This window comes from Elephas maximus, chromosome 1, assembly GCF_024166365.1.
Source record: "Elephas maximus indicus isolate mEleMax1 chromosome 1, mEleMax1 primary haplotype, whole genome shotgun sequence".
Taxonomy (NCBI): domain Eukaryota; kingdom Metazoa; phylum Chordata; class Mammalia; order Proboscidea; family Elephantidae; genus Elephas; species Elephas maximus.
Window position 1 is genome coordinate 71,628,833 of NC_064819.1, and position 10,451 is coordinate 71,639,283.

A 10,451-nucleotide genomic window follows, 5' to 3' on the forward strand; every position below is an offset into this window, starting at 1 on the left:
ACCTGGGTCTTTCCCTTGAAGGAGAGCTAGAATTGGGGCAGGTGAGAGGGGAGGCAGTTAGTTGTAAAGGTATATTTTATGGAGGACTAAACGTGGAGATTCTAGGGATGATGTGTGCATAAAATCCTTAGATTAGCAATCAAGGCCCTCCACACACACACACACACACACACACACACACACATAAAACCATTGCTATGGAGTCTATTCTGACTGATAGTGACCCTATAGGATAGAGTAGAACTGCCCCATAGGGTTTCCAAGGAGTGACTGGTGGGTTCAAACTGCTGACCTTTTGGTTAGCAGCATAGCTCTTAACCATTGTGCCACCAGAGCCCCAGGGCCTTAAGTCACACTCATATGCTGAAGATTCCCAAATTTAAATTCCCATTCCAGAACTCTACTTTAAGATCAGATAGCCAAGTATCTATCTAAAACTTCCTGCTTGTTTTCTTGCACACCAATTCTTGATTCTCCTTCCTACATGCCAAACCTGGTCCTCCTCCCCTAGACTTAATCATCTCAGTAAAATATACAACACTAATATCCAACCAGGAGTCCCTGGGTGATGGAAATAGTTAAATGCTTGACTATTAGCTGAAAGGCTGGTAGTTCAAACCCACCCAGAGGTGCCTCAGAAGACAGGCCTAGTGATCTGCTTCTGAAAGGTCACAGCCTTGAAAACCCTGTGGAGCAGTTCTACTCTGCACACGTGGGGTTGCCATGAGTAGGAATTGACTCAACAGCAACTCGTTTTTTAATATCTAACCAGTAGCTGGAGCCAGAAACCTGGAAGTCATTATTGATTTTTCCTTTTCTCAAAGGGAAGGAATTACACAAAAATTCACCCAGGAATTCTTGGTTGGATATTGTTGTTGGTTGCTGTTGAGTCAATTCTGATTCATGGTGACCCCATGCGTGCAGAGTAGAATTAAAAATTGGCCTCCTATATCCTCCCACACCAAGAAGCCCTATTGTTTTTGTCTCCAAAATACATCTCATTCTTGGTTACCTCTTCCCTGCTCTACTGGCATCACCCTTCTCTAAGCATCCTTCATCTTTTGCCTGAATCTCAGTTACAGCTTCTTGTCTGTACTTTGTACTTGTCTAAAATCCATTCTCCACTGTGGCAAGCAGACTTTAAGATGGCCCCAATGATTCCTGCCTCCTGATATTTACACACTTGTGTAATTCCTTCCCTTCGAGTGTAGACTGGCCTCGTGACTTACTTCTAGTCAACAGAATATGGCAAATGTGAAGGGATGTCACTTTTGTGATTAGATTATAAAAGTTTCTGACTTCCATCTTGCTAGTGGATTCCCTTGCTGACTTTGATGAAACAAGCTGCTATGCTGGTAAAGTCCACGTGACAAGGAACCAAGGTGACCTCTGGTCAACCAGTAGTAAGAACTGAGGCCCTCATTCCAACAACCCACAAGGAACTGAATCCTGCCAACAACAATGTGAGACTGGAAGCAGATCCTTCCCCAGTTGCACCTTCAGATGACACCTCATCTCTGGCCAAAACTTTGATTGCAGCCTTGTGAGAGACCTGAAGCAGAGAACCCAGCTAAGCTGTGCCTGGACTCCTGACCCAAAGACTATCAAATAAATGTGTATTGTTTTATACTGCAAAGTTTGTGATAATTTGTTACTCAGTAATATTATCCACACAGAAGGCAGAGTGATTTTTAAAAATATATACAGTATTGTGGCCATTCTCCTATTTAAAATCTGCTTTGGTTCTCCAATTGCACTTAGAATAAAACCTAAACCCATACCAAACCTTTCAAGACCCCGCATCAGCCGTCCCTGCCTGCCTTCCAACCTCACTCATGCCTCTCTCCTCCCGCCCACTAAATTCAGATCACAAGGGGCTCCTTTTAGTTCCTTAAACAAGCCAGCCCACTATTCAAAGATGTCTTTCCTGACCATCCACGTCTTTAAGTACGTCCTTCCCCCAATTATTGTCTTTCAACACCCTGTTGCTTTTATGAGTTCCTGGGTGGTTCAAACAGTTGATGTACTCAGCTGCTAACCAAAACGTTGGAGGTTAAAATTCAATCCATAAACACCTTGGAAGAAAGACCTGGTGACCTATTGCCAAAAAACCAGTCATTAGAAACCCTGTAGAGCACAATTCAACTCTGACATACACGGGGTCACCAGGACTAGGAATTGACTCGACGACAACAATTTTTTTGTTTGTTTCTTTTGTACAGTGATTGTAAATGTAATGGCTTTGCCCTTTTCTTGTTTTTTATTTCTCTTTCACTAGACTATGAGCTCACAAGGGCCGGGGCCATTTCTGTCATATTTACTCTATCCCCAGCACAGAGCAAGAGCTCAATAACCATTTGTTGAGTAAAAGATGGATATCCCCAGCCTTCTGAAGCACCTCTTGACTCCTACGATGGTTTTTTTATTTGTCTTGTCCAGTGCAGTTTCTCGTCATCCAAATAGATTTTTTTCCATTTCCAAGGAGCCATGTTCTCCATTCAGTTTTCACAGATTCTTTGCCCCTCTCCCTGCCCTCCCACTTCAGAACTTCTATAATGCCTTAGCTGACTCTCAGATGCTTGGCACCTTCTACCTTGTATCATAGCTACTTACATGGAGCCTGATGATCCCACACTTTTCTCTGTTTACCTCACTCTGGATAAAGAGACCTGGGAAACAGCACAGATATGCAGTGGGATACGCAGATACACAGTGAGAGAAACGGGCAAGGAACTACTGCAGATTAGCATCTGTGCTAACAGGCCACATAGCAAACATCTGGAGGGAGGGCCTAACATCCACTCTAGAGAGAAGTTGTTGCTGTTGTGAGCTGCAGTTAGGTCGGCTCCAGCTCATGGCTACCCCATTTACAACAGAAAGAAACATTGCCTGGTCCTGTACCATCTTTATAATCATTGGTATGCTTGAGTCCATTATGATGACCATTGTGTATTTTGAGTGGCGTCCAACCTAGGGGCTTATCTTCCAGCACTATATTGGACAATATTCTGTAATCCATAAAGTTCTCACTGGCTAATTCTCAGAAGTAGATTGCCAGGCCTTTCTTCTTAGTCTTAGTTAAGAAGCTCTGCTGAAACCCGTCCATTGTGGATGAACCTGCTGGTATTTGAAATACCGGTGGCAGAGCTTCCAGCATCCTAGCAACACACAAACCACCGCGGTATGACCAATTGACAAATGGGTGGTGGCTAGAGAGAAGTAGGCTTCCTATTTCCCTCATTTCCCAACTCCATTACCTTCCTGACTCAGGAACTGAACTGGTATGAATGGTGTATGACCTTTACGGTGGATGGGAGGGGACAAGGAATGACAAGAGGGAGCAGGTAAGTCATGCTGCATCATCTTAAGTGACGTTACCTCTCTTAAGCCTGTAATAATCTGCTTTTTCCATGCTGTCCCTATTTGAGCCCTGGTGGTTGCAGTGGTTAAGAGATTGCCTGCTAACCAAAAGGTCGGCAGCTCGAATCCATCAGCTGCTCCTTGGAAACCCCATGGGGCAGTTCTACTCTGTCCTATAGGGTCAGAATCTACTGGATGGCAATGGGTTTGGTTTGGTTTTTGGTCCCTATTTGAAAGTAAAGAAACTGATGCTCTGAGAGGTTGAGAAAGTAACTTGTTTATGATTACAGAAACGAAGCTGAACAACAAAAACAAAAACCCATATCTAATGAATTTTGCATAACTTCTATTTTGAGAGTGTTACATGTTTGCCAGACTCATAGAAATATACTTTAACAGAGAGTTGTATAAAACTTCATGTGTGCAAACTGAACTCATAAATACACTGTGTATTTTTACAGAGATATGTGTGTAAGGCCATCTAATCACAGAACCCACATCTAACAAGGTTTTTAAAACTTTCCTATATTAAAACTGGAATGGAATTTACTGGGTGTTCCCAAACTCTGAATTACATACTCAAGTCTGTGAAACTTCACACACACAAAAATCTCTAACAAATTTAGTAAAATTTCTCTATTAAGACAGACTTACAGGTTTGCCAGACTGGTAAACACATTTTTTTTTTTTTTTTTGGATGGAGAGAGTTGTATGGAATTTCACGTTCACAAGCAATCTGAAATACACTGTATATTTTTGAAGAGATATGTGTCTAAAGATTCCCATTAAGAAAAGAAAGAAAAGTGAAGCTCATATTCTAAGTGGGGTGTGGTTCCAAACTGAATGCCCTTTTCACCACAGCACATTCCACTCCCCAGCCACCAACTTCCCCTTTTGGGCTGGGGGGATATCTTGCTGAGGCTTGTAGATACATGTGGGGGTGTGCGTGTATATACAGAGCCGGAGGCCAGAGGATGGAGAGAAGTGTAGTGTAGCTCTCCAGGCTGGTGCCTTTAGATTTGCCTTGAGGTTGCCCCACTCAGCATCCTGGATTCAGAGCAAAGCTCTGAACAGGAATGAAGAGGGTACAATGAGCTGCAACCCCCCTTGAGCTAGCTCTCTTGGAAGGGAGCACAGGATGTGGGGTATGGAAGGTGAAAAGCCCAATACAGACCTGGTTTCCCTGGTTAGACTGGAAGCTTCCAGCAATGGGCTCTGTCTTAGATGGCTTGGTAGCCCCCATATTCCTAGCATAGTGCCTTCCTAGAGACCAGGTGAATGAGAGAAGCACCAGATAGCACAGGTCTAAACAACCAGGACACACTTCATACTGTATTGTCTGGGCAGAATCCCAGAGAAGTTAAGTGATTAGCCCGAGGTCACACCAGGTAATGAGCCAACACCAGAACTGAGGTATCCCGGCATTTAGTCCAAAGTTCTTCACGCTGCCTTTTAAATCAATGCCTCTGCTGTGGTGGCGAAAGTCTTCATTCCAAAGTGGTTAAGTTTTTGTTGTCTTTAGTCTTTCTGTTATAACGCTGTTTGCTACTTCTAGGTCCCTATTACTGCCTACCACCACTGTCTGTTTGTCATACTGTGGTGACTTGCATGTGGCTCTGATGCTGGAAGCTATGTCACCAGTATTTCAAATACCATCAGGGTCACCCACGGTGGACAGGTTTCAGCAGAACTTCTAGACTAAGACAGACTAGGAAGAAAGGCCTGGCAATCTACTTCTGAGAATTAGCCAGTGAAAACCCTGTGGATCACAACAAAACATTGTCTGATTACCAATGATCATGAAGATGGTGCAGGACTGGGCAGCATTTCATACTGTTATACACGCAGTTGCCATGAGTCGGAGATGACTCAGCGGCGACTAACATCTGCCTAAACAGAATTCTTTCATCCCCCAAACTTTACCGAGCCCTTGTGACCTCATCTACGAAAACGGAGAAGCCCACAGTTTGTCAGACACTGGGGTTGGGGTACTATGAAAATATTGTGAAATTCTTACATTGCTATTTCATGCCAGTGGAAAGGAAATGGTTCCTTCCAAATAAGAAACGGTTTAACACAAGTTTTTTTTTTTTTTCTCCTCATCAGTTTTAATTGGAAACACCCCTAAGCACAAGTGATAGCTATTATTTAAACAAATAATTTTATTGTGTACGCAGGTGTCAGACACTCCGCTAAGGGTGGGAGACACAGAGGTAAACTCTACTTTGTGGAGTCCAGTGGTGAGAAAGGTTTAGGGATGAGAATAGCCATAAATAAGTCAGATGAATGCTATGAAAGAGGAAATACAGGGTTTATAGGCACTGTTATTATTTTTGGTACCAGAAAACAGGGTGTTTGAATTTCAACAGTACTGAAAATGGCCTTTTTTAACCCTGCTCTCCTCTCATGGACATTTTTTTTAGCTACTTTTTGCTTAGAGAAGAGAATCACCCAAGCCAGCCAATTGTTCTTTCTCCACCAGTCAATCCTAGTGACTGCACAGTTCATCAGAAGAATGTAGAAGAGCATCTGAAATGCAGCCCATTTAGTTTCCTGATTGAGAGGTTCAGATTCGTAACACGAAACTCAGAACATACCTGAAGACCCACTGCCACGATGAACCAGGTGCTCTAACTGGAAGGTCCTCTCACAGTTATCAGTTACATCTAGGGACCCCTACCCATTTTTATTTCTATATATACCTTCCGCCTATGACACTGGTGGATTCTGGCTTCTCTTGGTCTAGTTGACTACCTTAGTTGACTACCCTTAACCTGTATGGTGGACATGTAGACCTATGCTCTACCCAGGACAACAGAAAGGAAATGAGTTTCAGCGACCTTCTCCACAATCACTGGTCAGTTCTTTTGCTCATCTTGACCTTCCCACCAGAAATGCTGAAGGACCCTCCCTCATTCAGATTTGGAGAGAGGCACCAGATACAACTGAGATCTGATCTCTCTTTGTAACTGTGATGTTTAATATCCATGCGGATAGCACATCTAACCCTGATTCTGAGCTCCTTCCCTGCTCTTATGACCTTCCTCTATACTCATTTAGGCACCCAAAGGCATGGTCAGACCATGAAAGGGGTTCAAGGATTCTAAAATCCTTGAACTCCTTTCTGCTCTATAAGTCTTTACCTTCCACCTTGCTCACATCCATTGAATTCTCTATTTGCCCATCTGACCAGTCTCTCTCTCTCTCTTTTTCTTTACTTTCAATTTTCTAATTTATGGAGTATGTAAGAATCACTCTGGTGCATTCATACAAGGGAATATTATTGAGCCATAAAGAGAAATGAAGCCTTAATACATGCTGCAACATGGATGAACTTTGAAAGCATCATGCTGAGTGAAATATGTCAGTCACAAGAGGACAAACATTATATGATCTCACTTCTATTAATATCTACAACAGGCAAATGAGACTAAAGTTTGTTAGTGGTTACCAGGGGTGAGAGAGAGGGAGGGGGAAAAGGGAACTCACTGCTTAGGGGACACTAATCTTCTGTTAAGGGTGACAGAAAACCATGGTGATGGTTAAATAACATCATAAATGTCAGTAATGTCACTGAATTTGTACACGTGAAGAATGTTGAAAAGCCAAATGGTTTGTTACATATATATTTACTGCAATAAAAAAATTAAACTACAGAAAGAAGAAAAGAATGTTGAAATGGCAATGGTAAATATTTTGTTACATGTATATTTACCACAATCATAAAAAACAAGAATCACTCTGGGAGGGACCTTAAAATGTGGCTTCTCAGGTCATGCCCTTCCCATTCCAGTTCAGTCATTTTAACAAGCCCATGGATGGTTCCAGTAAAGTTGTCTCAGAACACGCTTTGGGAAATGCAATCTATGTAAGGTCCAAACAGGTGTCCATCCCCCTCAGCACTATGGACACCTTTCCAGCTACACCCCCACTTCTCTGCAACGCAGGCCCTGAATGCTGCCTCTTCCTGCCATGTTCGGTGTCCAAGGAACAGCCCTGGAAAGAGTCTAAGACAAAAAGTCAAGACACTTGGTGTCATGGATTGAATTATGTCCCCCAGAAAATGTGTGTATCAATTGGGCTGGGCCATGATTCCCCATATTGTGTGATTTTCCTATATGTTGTAAATCCTGCCTCTATGTTACTAAGCGAAGATGGGCAGCAGTTGTATTAGTGAGGCAGGACTCAACCTACAAGATTGGATTGTGGCTTGAGGCAATCTCTTGAGATATAAAGGAAAGGGAAGCAAGCAGAGAGTTGGAGACCTCAAACCACTGAGAAAACAGCACCAGGAGCAGAGCGCGTCCTTTGGATCTGGGGTCCCTGCACCGGAGAAGCTCCTCGACCAGGGGAAGCTTGATGAGAAAGACCTTTCTCCAGAGCCGAGAGAGAAGCCTTCCCCTGGAGCTGATGCCCTGCATTTGGACTTGTATGTAACCTACTAGTCTGTGAGAGAATAAACTTCTGTTTGTTAAAGCCATCCACTTGTGCTATTTCTGTTATAGCAGCACTAGATGACAAAGACACTTGGGTTTAATTCTCTTTCTCATACTTCAGAACTCAGGGTCAATCTCAACTTTTGTGGACCTCAGTGTCTTTATCTGTAAACAGAAAACTTGATTGTCAAGCTTCCTTCTGGCTCTAACATTTGACAATTCTTGCTCCCAACTTTTTGCTCAGGCCATTCCTACTGCCTGGAAACTCTCTGCTGAGGCCTTGCCCATAGCTCTCCCTCCTACTTCTGATGTTTGTTTCTAAAAATTCTGCCTGGCCTGTAAGGCCCTGCACTGACAATACCTCCTTCAGGATACCTTCCGTGGCTGTGTCTGCTGTACACGCGTGCTCGTCTCCACTCCTGCCAGTAGTGTGTCCCCTGAATACAGACTCAATCACAAACCTTCCTTCTGTGCAGATATTTGGTATACTTCTCTGCACTACTTTATAAGCTCCTTGATGTCAGGAACTATGCTTTGTGTAACCTAGAGTACAGTAAGGACTCCCTGGGGCGCAAATGGTTGGGCACTTGTACCACTGAAAGGGGTTGGTGGTTCAAACCCACCCAGAGGCGTCTGGGAAGACAGGCTGGTGATCTGCTTCTGAAAGGACACAGCCTTGAATACCCTATCAAGCAATTCTACTCTGCATACATACATGGGGTCGCCATGAGTTGGAACCAACTCGACAGCAACTAACAACGACAGAGAATAGTTACCCCGCTGTTAATGAGTGTGGAAGACGGTCAACAAATACTGACTGAATGAGGATTAAGAACATGCACTGTCCCTGCTGGCTCCTGTCACCGTTTCCCCTGGAAAAGGAACATAACATGGTTGCAATTATTGGCATTAGAGCTGTATTTATAAGAGAATGTTTCAACCTGACAATGACAGCTGAGTCTTGCTCGCTGGCTTCTGAACTGCTAGGAGCAAGACCCCATTTTCCTTTGCCTGTGTCTGGTACTGATGATAACATCCTCAAGGGAGCAGACATCGCAGACTGTTTCCTTACCACTGTCACACATATCTGCTTGCACAATGGGAAACTTGTTTGGCCAACACCCTAGCAGGTTAGTATGTCCCAGGAATGAAGGTTCCGGTGCTGAGGTCCAGCCTATGCACTCAGGCAAACAACCTCAGGCCTGAGCCCCACCTCCATCTCCACTTCTAGTTCAGCACCCAGTGCCCTGGAAGGCTGCATGGTAGAAGATAGCAGAATGTTCAAAGCTGATAGGAAATAAAATATGCCCAACTGTAGCAAGCACTCCCCTTCTGCCCAGAAACTTGACATTGAATTTCTCATACAGTGTTATCGTATTACATATAGATGTCATTTTCTGTGATAACATAATCTAGACCAACAAAAAAACCAAACCCACTGCCATCAAGTCAATTCCGACTCCTAGCAACCCTATAGGACAGAGTAGAACTGCCCCATAGAGTTCCCAAGGAGTGCCTGGTGGATTTGAACTGCCGAACTTTTGGTTAGCAGCTATAGCTCTTAACCACTATGCCACCAGGGTTTTCCAATCTAGACCAGCAGTTTTCAAACTTTTTTGGTCCCAAAATCCCTTTATACTCTTAAAAATTACTGGGCACCTTGGGGACCCCTGAAAGTGTCTTGAGGGAACTCCAGGGGTCCTCATACCACATTTTGAGAACTACTGATCTAGACTGCCAAAATCTTGGCTGAATGTTAACTTTACAAATTCCTTTAGCTATGAACCTATAGGCTGAAGGTTAACAGCATACATTTAACTTGATAAGTACTTATTGCACAATGATATGAAAAAAAGTATAAAATAATTCAAAACAAATGCAAAAGCGATTGGAAATGATCAATATCTATATGTAAGCACAGTGCCGGTACTTCATATGTAGGTTTTTTTTAAGGTTCTAAGTTGGTTTTCCTTTTCATAATAAATTCCTTCCCTTTTCTCTCATTATTAGGAGAAACAGTTAAAGAAGGGACTTGTGTGTAAGATTCTCCAAGGCAGGGACTCAGGGTGATTTATTTGTCATTGTATTCCTGGGCCTGATGCAGCTCCTGGCTGGCAGCATATTCCACATTGTCCCTCCCTGGGCCGTCTCCATCTTTCTCCATCCTGCTCTCTACCCTGGTGGCTCACCAGTAGGGATCATGTCAACAGCCTCCCTGCTCTCTGATGTCCACTTGAGTTTGGCCAATGGGGAGTCCCATCAAAAATGAGAGAAGGGAAGGGGAGTGATGTCAGGATGTTCACCCCCTGCTTCCCTCTGTGAGGTCACCTTGGGCTATCTGTGTCCCTCCATAAAAGATGACTGCTCCAAGGGAGAAAGAAGAAAACCAAAGACACAGGGAAAGGTTAGTCCAAAGGACTAATGGACCACAGCTACCACAGCCTCCACCAGACTGAGTCTAGTACAACTAGATGGTGTCCAGCTACCACCACTGACCACTCTGACAGAGATCACAATAGAGGGTCCCCAACAGACCTGGAGAAAAATGTGGAATAAAATTCTAGCTCCCCCCCCACAAAGGCTAGACTTACTGGTCTGACAGAAATTGGAGAAACCCCAAGAGTATGGCTGCCAGACACCCTTTTAGCTCAGTAA

At 43.7% G+C, this 10,451-nt stretch overlaps 1 protein-coding gene across 9 annotated transcripts in view; it reads right to left on the reverse strand.

The window, feature by feature from the left end:
- RIPOR2 (RHO family interacting cell polarization regulator 2) overlaps positions 1 to 10,451 on the reverse strand; it is a 301,690-nt gene that overhangs the window by 116,831 nt on the left and 174,408 nt on the right. The gene's annotated exons all lie outside the window — the stretch shown is intronic.